This window comes from Mesocricetus auratus, unplaced genomic scaffold, assembly GCF_017639785.1.
Source record: "Mesocricetus auratus isolate SY011 unplaced genomic scaffold, BCM_Maur_2.0 Super-Scaffold_100007, whole genome shotgun sequence".
Classification (NCBI taxonomy): domain Eukaryota; kingdom Metazoa; phylum Chordata; class Mammalia; order Rodentia; family Cricetidae; genus Mesocricetus; species Mesocricetus auratus.
The window spans coordinates 653190-666708 of NW_024429191.1; the positions used below are offsets into that span (position 1 = coordinate 653190).

The 13519-nt window shown below is 40.3% G+C and overlaps 1 long non-coding RNA gene across 1 annotated transcript; it reads right to left on the bottom strand.

The window, feature by feature from the left end:
• Positions 1-3481: 3481 nt before the first annotated feature.
• LOC106022728 lies at positions 3482-12448 on the bottom strand. Its single transcript, XR_005878093.1, has 5 exons — positions 11424-12448; positions 10721-10745; positions 9261-9374; positions 4179-4248; positions 3482-3534 (listed from the first exon to the last, which is right to left on the bottom strand). It is a non-coding gene; the product is annotated as an uncharacterized LOC106022728 (long non-coding RNA).
• Between the last annotated feature and the right edge of the window lie 1071 nt (positions 12449-13519).

A 13519-nucleotide genomic window follows, 5' to 3' on the forward strand; every position in this document is an offset into this window, starting at 1 on the left:
GACAGGATTAACTGAGGAAGTAAACCGTCCACTGTCAGTCGTATTGTTCCTGGGGCTGAGATCCACAACTATATAAGGAGAAGGTGAACAGAGCATAAGCCCTCCTTTGCCTTATTCTTGTTGCCCTGGACCTGTGCCTCAGGCTCCTGGATCTATGGGTTCTCAGCAAATATGCACACCACCCTCATGACAACATGGCAAGACAAGCACTCCTTCTTTGACATGTTTTGGTCATCTGGGAAAGTACCTTAGGCATAAATTCTATGGAGAGCTACTAAGCACAATTGGACATTTGGTAGTGATAAGTGCTGAAAAGCATCAAGTGTTAAAAGTCTACCTTCAAATGTCAGATCCAGAAGAATAGGTAAGCCTGACAGCCTGACAAGACTACCATGATGCCTTTGGAAGATGAAAAGCCCAGAAACCTCCTGCTATTTCCTTGTCCCTACTGTTCTTTCCCACAAGCACAGGGTGTGACACACTACTGCAGGGATCCACTCCACTTGAGACAGTTCAGAAATGCTGTTATCTGTTTCAAATTTTGTCCTAACTCTTAACAATTTTGACAAACACCATGTGTAATCCTGAGACTGTTTACACTCAGTTCATCTACATTAAATGTTTCTGGGAGAAAGCAATAGGGTAACCCACCTATTTCTGCCTGTACCAGGTGAAGTGACAATGACAGAGACAGCAAATTAATAGTATCTACTTAAGAGAATACGGCTAATTCATTCATAGATATTTTTCACATACAGAATGATCTATAATTATGAAACAACCAACGCAATCAAACTGTTGCATTTTGACAGTACCTTCCATTTCACTTTGTAGTCCCTCTATGGAAGCTGAAGCTTGGATTTCAGGTTGTTTAGAAACTTTACGAACAACAGGGCACCTCCAACACATTTGTCTCAATGAATTTGAGCCTGGGAATGCATTCACAACAGCGAAAGTTATGTCAGCTTCATGGCATAGAAAACAGAGGAAATCAACAATGGTTCCGTTTTGTGCATTCTATCTCATGACAATTCTCCAGGCACTGTCCTCAGAGTCACAGTGGTGCCTTAGAAAATTCACTGAGTGCACTGTATACTCCAGAATGCATTACATGTATGGTGTAGTTAAGTTATAAATTCATGTCAACTTGACAACACAAAAAGAACAGAAACATGACTATGTTACATTGGAGTTGTACCTAACAAGCAGAATCAAGTCTCTTTTAAAGTCACACGAACACAGTAAAATTTAAAACTCCCTAACTTCCGTGTGGGTTTCACTAGGATGCTATATACTTGACTCCCTATGAGACTTCTCAGTTCAAAACACATGAATATACAAATATGTATGCATCTATGTATATACATGTAAGCATAGAAACTAAACCTCCTCAAGGAAAAGCACATATATTGCAGAAATGCTCTGTGGTGTCTGCTAAATGGCAGCAGAGTCAATTATATATGAGTGAACCCAGGTAGCATGAGGTTTGTATTGGTTACTCATGGACAGGAGAACTGAGAGTGCACCATACCTGTTCATGCTTACCTTCTCTGTATTATTGTTTTCTTTTCTTTTATCAGAAAAGATCTCTAGTCTAGTCTAGCCTGAAATTCACTATAGAGCAAAGAAAGGCCTTGAACTTGTGTTTCTCCTTCTTCCACTTCTTACAGACAAGGATTAATAGGATTGAACCATCCTGGGTACATTTTAAGCAGAACTAAGAAACTCTGAATCTGCACATGCAAAGCAAGCAATGAGGCAATAGGGCCAAAGCTCCAGCCCATATTAGCAAATAGCTTCCCTTATGCAAACGACAACATTACAAAGTACTGAAAGTAGACACATTATGCAGGATACACTTGAAATAATATACTGAGCCACATGGTTCACTGCTCAGTGTGAACTTCAAAACATGGAGACTGACCACCACTGAGAGGAAAAACTCCTGAAGCATAGAGTTTATCCAACCTTTAAAGGTGTAGTCCCATGGGGAGGGAGATGTGGTATAGTGCATTCCTTTAATAACAGCACTTGTAGGCTTAGACAGGTAGAGCTGTATGATATCCAGGCCATAAAGTTTTATATACAGGTAGTGTTAGTACAGCCACAGATACACAGTGAGACCCTGCTTCAAAAACAAAAACAGAAAACAATACCCTTAATTCCTTAAAGAATAAGATAGCACTGATCAATATCCAAGTGATGACTAGAATCTTAGTTGACACTAAATTGTGTTCCTCTTTGTGTATACTCATAATGCCAACCCACTTAAACTTTTCTCCAGACATTATTAGAATGAGTCATGTCTATGCTAAAGCCAGTTGCGACATATCCAACCCACATTCCCATGTATTGGGTTTCATTATTGGGCTCTGTCACCCAAAAAGAAGTATGTGTGCTTCTCTACCTTTCAAAACTTCTGCCTGCTGAATGACAATAGCTGGACAACACAGTCATGTTTGTATTTGAGATCCCTGTAGATTTTCCTCATTGCAGGCAGATGCTGGGAACTGGAAGTCTTCTATAGGGATTATTGTGCTTTGATGCGGTAAAAGTGGCTCTCGAGATGCACAGCAAAAGAGCTTCATCAATACTTCTGAACTATGCTTTATTCATAGAGATGAGCACAAAACCACATGCCTGACAAAGCATGGCTGTGATGAGGTTTGAGCACATTTTTTAGTTAATCTGTATTCTGATATTTCAATTTAATTCACTGTAATTTGGGTTGGGAAAATGGCATGCATGTTTTTTGGGGGAAAGGTTTAGACACAACTTAAAAGCACAACACACAAAATTAAACAAAAGGGTTCACTGGTGAGCAAAATAAGCAAAGATATATCCATGAGTTTTTACATGGTATATTGTTTCTTCAACTTTTTTGTTTAAAGAAGAAACACTCAACTAAAGCCACAATTCTAATTAATAGCATCTTAGATTATAGTGGTGCATCTTCAAAGCCTTTGGTTTATTCAATGACATGGTGTAATTTCAATCAGTACAGAGAAGAACAGTAAAGAGGAGACTATATTAATGGGTACATTAGTTGATGATGTCACAGAAGATCTGGGACTCTGTACTTTGTGACAAAAACTAGTACCTTTCATACTTTTTCTGATTCAAAGGCATATGAGGCAAACTTGTCTGGCCCTAGAGTGTTACAAAGTCTGCATCACATACCATCCATGAAAACTTGTATTTTTTTCTAAGATGTTTTCTGTTCCTATGGCCTGTGGTTTGGAAATAACTTGAGTATGTGACCCAAAGCTTGATGTGTTATAAGCTTAGTGTGTCCAGGTTGAGGACATTCAGTGTTCAGTTGTCAGATCTTTAAACCTATAGTGTAAACTAGAGGCACCCACCTTGATGGAATCACTAATAAAGCAGGACACAAATTCTCATGTCATTAGGTATCTTAGATCACTGTGGTACATCACACAAAATACAGTGAGTGTTTATACAATTTGTCTCTAAACTGTGTCTTAGGAAAGTGATCCAACAATACATACCAGATCTGTGTTTTTTAGATACCACCTGTAATCAATAGGAAAGAAAATATTTAATGCCATGATCTTGCTGAGTAATGTCTATGACAATGTAATTGTAACCAGGACAGAGAAGAGCAGATGATGTCACAGGAGATCTGGGACTCTATTTTTTGACAAAAACTAGTACCTTTCAAACCTTTTGTGAATCAAAGGCAGATGATGCAACCTGTCTGGCCTCTAGAGGTTGTAAAACCTACATACACCACATACCATCTAGGAAAATTTGCATTTTTTCATAAGATATTTTATATTTCCAGGGCCTGTGGTGTGGAAATAACTTGAGTAAATGACCCAAAGCTTGATGTGTTGGAAGTTTAGTGTGTCCAGCTAGAGGACATTCAGTATTCAGGTTGTCACACCTTTAAACCATGAGGACTAGTGTACATTACAGGCACTCACCTTGACGGAATCACTCATTAAAGAAGGACACAAATTGTGCCACATTGTGATGTATGCTGTCTTGAATCAAGACCAAGTAGGTACAGTTACATTCCCTCCTCCAACTAAATAAACTCTCTAATGCCCATTGATGCCTCATACCAGTTTCATGATTCAAATGTGATACCCACTGAAATATGAGGGGAGCACTGATGTAAACTTTCTGCCTTAGAGAAAGGAAAACAGTCTTACCTTCACCATCCTCACTGTTGGCTGTTGCTGGTCGCTTGGTGAAGTTTCACTGTTAGCAGGGTCAGGGGCCCTAGGGGAACACAAAGTGACTCTCAGTTCCCAGGAATTATTACTATTTACAGGGGATCTTTTCTTGATGGACTCAGTACATATGACTAAACCTAAAGAATATGGTTGGGTTGTTGCCGGACTGTCTTTCAGCAAGAAAACGTAAGGGCAAGAAAAGATCCAAAGAGAAATTAGGAACAATTATTATCCCTTTCTAAGGAATGGGAATCTAAAGCATTGTGAAAGAATCAGTTATATCATGTAAAGGTGAAATAAATGTTTCAAACTTTATTTTTTTACATTTTTTCCACATAGGAGGCTCAACAGTTGACTATGCATCAAGTTGAAGTGAACCTTCTGGTCCTGGTTCTCTCAGGCCACCATGCATTTTCCAGGTTCAATATCTTGTCCTCAGTCTTTGAGCAAGTGCCTTACTGCTGAGTCAACTTGCTGGCCCCATACACCAAATCTTTCCTTTTTCCTTTTTTTTTAAATTTAAATTAGAAACAAGCTTGTTTTACATGTCAATCCCAGTTCCCTTTCCCTCCCCTCCTTCCCTGCTCCCCACTGACTCCCTATCCTATCCCCTTTCTGCTCCCCAAGGAGGGTGAGGCCTTCCATAGGGGATCTTCAAAGACTGTCACATCATTTGGAGCAGGGCCTAGGCCCCCACCCTTGTATGTAGGCAGAGAGAGTATCCCTCTATGTGGAAAGGGCTCCCAAAGTCCATTGATACACTAGGGATAAATACTGATCCACTACTAGAGGCCCCAGATATTGCCCAGGTCTCCTAACTGACACCTATGTTCAGGGTCTCTTGAACAGTCCTATGCAGATTTCCCAGCTATCAGCCTGGGGTCCATGAGTACTCCCTTGTTCAGGTCAGCTGTTTCTGTGGGTTTCTCCAGCCTGGTCTTGACCTCTTTGCTCATCACTCCTCCCTTTCTGCAACTGGATTCCTGGAGTTTGGCTCAGTGTTTAGCTGTGGGTGTCTGCTTCTTCTTCCATCAGCTACGGGATGAAGGCTCTGGGATGGCATACAATCTCATTATAGGGGAAGGGCATTTAAGGTAGCCTCTCCACTATGGCTTAGATTCTTAGTTGGTGCCATCCTTGTAGAACTCTGGACATTCTCCTAGTGCCAGATTTCTCTTTAATCGTATAATGGCTCTTTCAATTATGGTATCTCATTTCTTGTTCTCTTCTTTTCTTCCCTGATTCTATCTTCCTGCTCCCTCATGTCCCCCTCTCCCTCCTTTTCTCCCCTTCTCTTTGTCCTAACTCCCTCTCTCCTCCCCCCATGCTCCCACTTGGCTCAGGAGATCTTGGCCTTTCCCCTACTCTGGAAAACCATGTATATTTCTCCTAGGGTCCTACTTGTTTCCTAGATTCTCTGGCAGTGTGTATTCTAGGCTAGAATCCTTTGCTCTATGTCTAAAATCCATACAAAAGTGAACACAGACTATGTTTGTCTTTTTGTGACTGGGTTACCTCACTCAGAATGGTTTCTTCTCCTTCCATCCATTTGTCTGCAAATTTCAAGATGCCATTGTTTTTTCCACTAGGTAGAACTCCATTGGGTAAATGTACCACATTTTCTCTATCCATTCTTTGGTTGAGGGGCATCTAGGTTGCTTCCAGGTTCTGGCTATTACAAATAATACTCCTATGAACATAGTTGAACAGTGCTCCTTGTTGTATGGATGTGCATCTTTTGGGTAAATGCCTAAGAGTGAAATTGCTGGATCTTGAGGTAGACTGATTCCTATTTTCCTGAGGAACCACCATACTTATTTCCAAAATGGCTGTACTAGTTTGCACTCCCACCAGCAGTGAAGGAGTGTTCCCCTTTCTCCACATCCTATCCAGCATAGACTATCATCTTTGTTTTTTATTTTAGCCATTCTGACAGGAGCAAGATAGTATCTCAGAGGTATTTTGATACCTAAGAATGTAGAGCAGTTTCTTAAGTGTCTTTCAGCCATTTTAGATTCCTCTACTGAGAATTCTCTGGTTCTATTCTCCATTTTTTAATTGGATTATTTGGTGTTTTGGTGACTAGTTTCTTGAGTTCTTTGTATATTTTGGAAATCAGCCCTCTTGTTACATGTGGGGTTGGTGAAGACCTTTTCCCATTCTGTTTTGGCTTGTTGACTGTGTCCTTTGCCTTACTGAAGCTTCTCAGTTTTAGGAGGTCCCATTTATTGTGGATCTCAATGTCTGTTCTACTGGTATTATGTTCAGGTAGCGGTCTCCTTTACCAATTCATTCAAGGGTACTTCCCACTTTCTTTTCTAAGAGGTTCAATGTGGCTGGATTTATGTTGACTTCTTTGATCCATTTGTACTTAAGTTTTGTGCAAGGTGATAGATATGGATCTATCTGCAGTCATCTACACCCTAGCATCCAGTTATGCTAGCACAATTTGTTGAAGATGCTTTCTTTTATCCATTGTATACTTTTAGCTTCTTTGTGAAAAATCAGGTGTACAGAGGTGTGTGGGTTAATACCAGGGTTTTCAATTGGATTGCATTGGTTTACATGTCTATTTTTATGACAATTCCAAGATGTTTTCAGGACTATAACTCCATAATAGAGCTTGAAGTCAGGGATAGTGATGCCTCCAGAAGTTCCTTTATTGTACAGGGTTGTTTTGTCTCTCCTGGGTCTTTTATTTTTCTATATATAGTTAAGCATTGTTCTTTGAAGGTATGTTAAGAATTGTGCCAACATATTTTGATGGGGATTGTACTGAATCTGTAGATTGCTTTTGGCAAGATTGCCATTTTTACTATGTTGGTCCTACCTGTCCAAGAGCATGGGAGATCTTTCTAAAAATCACACAGTCCCTGAGATGATTTTGAGTTAAGGTTATTTGCCACTCTCTTCAGGCTCAGCTGTCCAACAGTAGACGATTATCTATGTCCATGTAGTAAAGGTCTGATCCACCTTTACTAGAGATTCAACTGCCTTTCAAGATTAAAACCTTTTCTAAGAGGGTTCTTTTCTGTTGTCTCCAAGTGATCTTTTGAATCTCATGAACTTTGTATGAGATAGACATTTAAGGATTACAGGAAGACCTAAAACAAGTAGGGATGTGACTGGGGACATTAATGAAAGTTATACCACATTGCATCTAAAATGTCTTCCAGTAGACAGAATCCCCAATAGGTTTTGGTTAGAAGGAACTACATATTCCTCCATGTATGAAAGAGAAGTGGCTGGAGAAACAAAGGGGCAAGAGATAATAAGAAGGGAGACTGAAGGGTGGGGGCTAAAATTGGAATCCTATGCATCTGTCACACATATCTCAGAAGCAGGGAGACATTGAACCTACAGATACAGTCTATGAAAGGAAGTCAAAAAACGCAGAATGAGTTTCTTGTAAAGCCAGGCTGTGAACCTAACAAGGAAGTGACAGTGAAACCACTTAGAAGAGATTCCTTAGATTACACAATCATGTCCCCAGGAAAGATGAGATACACCAGACCATGCCAAGAGGATGGGACTCAAATATGACTGCACAAGGGGCAGACACATCATATAGATACTTGGAGAGCTGATCCCTCATGAATATATCCTTTATTCTGAGGAGTACGGGCAGTATTTTGAGGGAAACACACAAACTCAGTTTCTGCATATTGGAGGATGAAATAAGGATACCTCTAAGGCCTCAAAGATAAGCTAGAGTGTAGACACTTTTTCATCATTAAGGCAAAGGATCCAAGATAGATATCAGCCTATAAACTCTCTTGACTCAGTCACCTAGAATGACAGTTAAAGTTAAGGAGCATTTCTAGTTTTGCAATGAGGTCATACTAGAGAAGCCTGCTAGCTATTTAGCAGACTACCTTGAGGATGCCCCTTAAAGAGGGATTAAATGATCAAAAGTTGACCAAGGAGGCACTACTACAAAGTCCTAATGGACCCAGGGAAATTATTTGCATCTCTAGGAGAAATTTGGAAGACACACACACACACACACACACACACACACACACACACACACTGATCAGTACCTTTTGGCTTTTGGGGGCACTGTGATGATTAACCACAAAAGTCAAGATGATAAGGGCCAGATCTCTAGGCTATGGCAGTAGGGCATTATCTTCACAGAGTTAACTGAGGAAGTAAACCATCCACCGTCAGTGGTACTGTTCCTGGGGCTGAAATCCACAACTATATGAGGAGAAGGTGAGCAGAGCATAAGCCCTCCTTTGCCTTATTCTTGTTGCCCTGGACCTGTGCCTCAGGCTCCTGAACCTGTGTGTTCTCAGCAAATATGCACACCATACTCATGACAGCATGGCAAAATGGATGCTCCTCCTTTGGCATGTTTTGTTCATAGTATTTCAGCACACAAACTGGGAAAGTACCGTAGGCACAAATTCCATGGAGAGCTACTAAGCACATTTGGACATTCGGGAGTAACAAATGCTGAAAAACATTAAGGGTGAAAAGTTTGCCTCCAGCCGGGCAGAATGACAGAGACAGAAGCAAAGAGTACTTAAGTCTGACAACCCAACTAGACTACCATGATGTCTTTGGAAGAGGAAAAGCAATGCAACCTTGTCCCATTTCCTTGACCATACTGACACACTACTCCAGGAAGCCACTGCACTTGAGACAGTCCAGAAATGCTGTTGTCTGTTTCAAATTTTGTCCTAACTCTTGACAACTTTGAAAATCACCATGTCAATCCTGAGACTGCTTATATTTAGTTCATCGCCATTAAAGGTTCTGGGAGAAAGTAATAGAGAGGTGGTTCACCTATTCCTGCCTGCAGCAGGTGAAGTGACAATGACAGAGGGAAAATTGACTTCACCTCTCCTATGTTTATAGTTATTAACGACTGCAACACTTAACGTAAAATTCCTTTTTATTTTTTGGCTGAATTCAACTGAAGAACTATGCAAATTAACATTATCTACATTAGAAACTAATGCTAAGTTCATCATTTTCACCCCCTATAATGCAATAATGATTCACAACTATCATATAACCACAATTGAAATTATTGAATTTCAACAGTACCTTCCATTTCACTTTCTGCTCTTTCTTTGGAAGTACCAGCTTGAACTTGATATTCTTCAGTGAACCGAGGAACAAAAGTGTAATTCCAACAGACTTTTCTCCCCATTATGGACACTGAGAGTACATTAATGGCAGAGTCAGAAATATCAGTTTCATGGCAGAAAATAGAGGAAAGCAGTCTGTTTTTCTACACCCATATCATGACTGTTCTGCAGGTACTGTCATCAGAGTCACAGTGGTGATTACGGAGATCTTTGATTACACTGCTTACTCATGGTGTAGGGAAGTCATAAATCCATGTCAGTGTGATAGTGTTGTATTTCTCTGCTATATATATGTACCTAATGAGTGCTCACATTCAAATCTTAGTGAATGCCCTTTCCTGAGAGGAAGCATTCTGGAGCATAGATTGTACCTGCATTTAAAGATGTATTCTTATTGGGTATATACAGCACTCTATAGGCAGAGGCAGATGAAGTTGTGTGAGTTCCTGGCCAGTGTGGTATATGTGTAGGTAGTTCTAGTACAGACATAGACACACAGTGAGTCCCTGCCTCAAAAACAAAGCAAAACACTGTATTCTCAAAGAATGAGATGGTATAGATCAAGCTCCAGTTGGTGACTGCAGTTCTCAGGGCACACTGCCCCTAAATTGTGTTCCCCTTTGTACCCATGCTGATGTTGTACAATCTGTTATGCTTTTCTTCAGAACATACTGGAATGTATTATGGTTAATAGAATCCAATTTTGGAACTATGCACCCCACTCTCCCATGTCATTAATTTTTAGAATCTGTCACCTAAAAATCGGGATGTGTGCTCTTCTGCCTTTCAAAGAATAGACGATCTGTTGCATGCTGAATGACACTACCTAGAACTTCTACCCACTGCAGCAGTTGCATTTAGGATCCCTATTCATTTGCCTTATTGCAGGCAGATGCAAGAAGGCAGAACTATTTGACAGGATTATTGTGCCCTTAATGGAATAAGTAGTGTCTCTTGAGAGTCATAGTTAAGGTGCCTCATCACTATCTCTGACCTCTGGTGTATTCATTTATGGATGAACACACAAACATATGACTGACTCTATTTAACTGAGATGAGGTTTGAATACATTTTTGTAGGTAACTTGTATTCTGATTTTCAATTTACATATCTGTCACTGAAAATTTGAATGGGTAAATGTTGTGATATTTTTTGGAGGGGGAGATTGAGATAAGAACTGGAGTACAATACCTCAAACTATCAAAGGATTGCTGTTGAATACAAGGAGCATACACATATTTATGATCTCTTACTGGATATATCCCTTTCCTTAAAAACACTAAAAAAAATCTAAAACCAAAATTCTCCTGTCATTAGGTATCTTATATCACAGTGGTTCATCACAGAAAATACAATTGGTGTTCTTACAATTCCTACTTAAAATGTGTCTTAGGAAAGTGATCCAACAATACATACCAAGTGTGCTTTTCCTAGACACCACCTGCATTCAATAGGAAAGAAATATTTAATGCCATGATCTTGCTGAGCAATGTCTACAAAGCCATTTGTTTTTCTACTGACAGTGTAATTGCAGCCAGACAGAGAAGAGCAGTAAAGAGAAGACTATATTAATGGGGACATGATTTTATGATGTCACAGAAGACCTGGGACTCTGTACTTTGTGACAAAAAAAATGTAACTTCCATACTTTTCTGAGTCAAATGCAGATGAGGTAAACCTGCCTGGATTCCAGAGTTGCAAAACCTACATCACATACCAAATGAAAACTTGTATTTTTCTAAGATGTTTTCTGTTTCTAGGGCCCGTGGTTTGGAAATAACATGAGTATATGACCCAAAGTTTGATGTGTTAGAAGCTTAGTGTGTCCAACTTGAGGACGTTCAGTGTTCAGTTGTCAGATCTTTAAACCATAAGTGCATTAAAGGCACCCACCTTGATGGAATCACTCATAAAGCAGGACACAACTTGTGCCACATTGTGATGTATGCTGTCTTGAAGGAAATCAAAGTTGGTAGTTACATTCCTCCTCCAACTAAATAAACTCTCTAATGCCCATGATGACACAGACCAGCTTCATGATTCAAATGTAATATCCTCTGAAACAAGAGGGGAGCACTGATGTTACCTTTCTGCCTTAGAGAAAGGAAAACAGTCTCACCTTCACCATCCTCCTGGTGGCTTTTGCTGGTCGCTTGCTGAAGTTGCACTGTTAGCAGTTTCAGAAGATGCTAGGGACAAAAAAGTGACTCTCAATTCACAGGAATTATTATTATTTATAGGGGATTTTTCCTTGGTATGGATAAAAGCTCATGGTCTTAGTATAGTTTACTAAACCAATTGAACTATATGTTGGGGTTGTTGTTGGACTTCCAAGGAGAGAAATTAAGGCCGAGCGATGATCTGGAAAGAAATGAAGAACATGAACAGATTTTTTTTCCTTCTAAGCAATGGGAATTTATAGCATTGTAAAACAATGTGACATATGGGGTAAAGATAAAATAAATCTTTCCCAAATTTACTTCTTACAATGCTTGTTTGGGAGGTCCAATAGCTGGCTGTGGATCCATCAGATTTAAACCTTTTAAACCCTCTATGCCTGATTCTCTCAGTCCACCATGCATTTTCCAGGTTCAATTTCTTGTCCTCAGTCTTACATCAAGTGCCTTTACTGCTGAGCCATCTCACTGGCCCCATAAAACAAATCTTATGATAAAAATCACACAGTACAATCCAGTCCCTGAGATGATTTTGAGTGCAGGGTAATTGCCACTCTCTTCAGGCTCAGCTGGCCACCAGTAGACAATTACCTATGTCCATGTAGTAAAGGTCTGATCCACCTTTATTAGAGATTCAACTGCCTATGCATACATGCTTTTCTAAGAAAGATTCTTCTATGTTCTCTCCCAGTGATCTTTTCAATCTCATGGGCTATGTGAGAGTGAGCCATCTTGTGATGGAGGAAATGTGTAGACACCCAGGACTAAGGCTGAAGAACATGTATGGGAGTTAGTCCACATTGCCTGGACAATGTCTTCCAGTACACAGAATCACCAATAAGGAAACCAGTGGATTGGACCACACATGCCTCCATGGCATGCCAGACCAAGACACATGGTAATTATGAAAAAGAAGAGGCTGGGGCCAGAGGTACTAGGAAGGGAGACTGAAAGGTGGGGGATAGAAGTGGAATCCTGTGTCAGTCACACACAGTTCAGAATCAGGTCAAAACTGTGAATTCACCCTACAGATAAAGGGTATGAAAAGGAGCCCAAAGCCACCTCAGAATGAGAGAATCCATAGAAGCAGATATACTTCTCATGAGCCTAGTTTGTGAGCCTACTGAGGACATGGCAGTGAAGTCACTGAGAGGACAGAGACTCCTTAGATCAAATTTCATTTCCCTAGGAAAGATGACAAATGTCAGACCATGCCAAGTGGGTGGGACTCAAGTACCGACAGCACAAGGGACAGACACATCCTATGGTTGCCTACACAGCTAATCCCCTCATGTCTATATCCTTTAATCTAAGGAATAGGGGCAGTATTTTACAGAATTCACAAACTCAGTCTCTGTATCTTGGAGGATGAAGTAAGGATGCCTCTAAAAGCATCAAGGATGGGTCTGAGTATAGATCCGTTTCCCCCAATCATCCATTAATTAAAGGGTCCAAGATAGAAATCAGCCTGTAACCTGCCTTGACTCAGTCACCCAGTATGCCAGTTAAAGTTAAGGAGCATAGACTGCTAAAAGCTGAAGACACAGATGAAGCCTTTACTTTTCACGACATCGATAGCTTTGCAATGGGGTCATACCAGAGTAACCTACTATTTATTTATCAGTCTGTGAATGTCCTTTAACGAGGGACTAAATGGTCAGTAGAGGAACAATTAGGCACTACTACAATATCCCACTGGACCTAGGGAAAGTATCTGCTTATTCTGCACCACTAGGAGGACTTTGTAAGATCTTTAGTTATATATTTATATTTTAGTGCACAGGAAGAGGTGGTCTCTTCCACCAGAAAGACTGGGTTTATCATAGATTGAAACACCAAACTGATCACTACCTTTTGGGGACACTGTGATGGTACAAATGTCAAGATGATAAGGGCTTGACCTCTGGGCCATGGCAGTAGAGCATTATCTTGACAGGGTTAACTGAGAAGTGGTATTGTGCCTGGGGCTGAGATCCACAACTGTAAAGGGAGAAGGTGAGCAGAGCATAAGCCCTCCTTTGCCTTATTCATGTTGCAT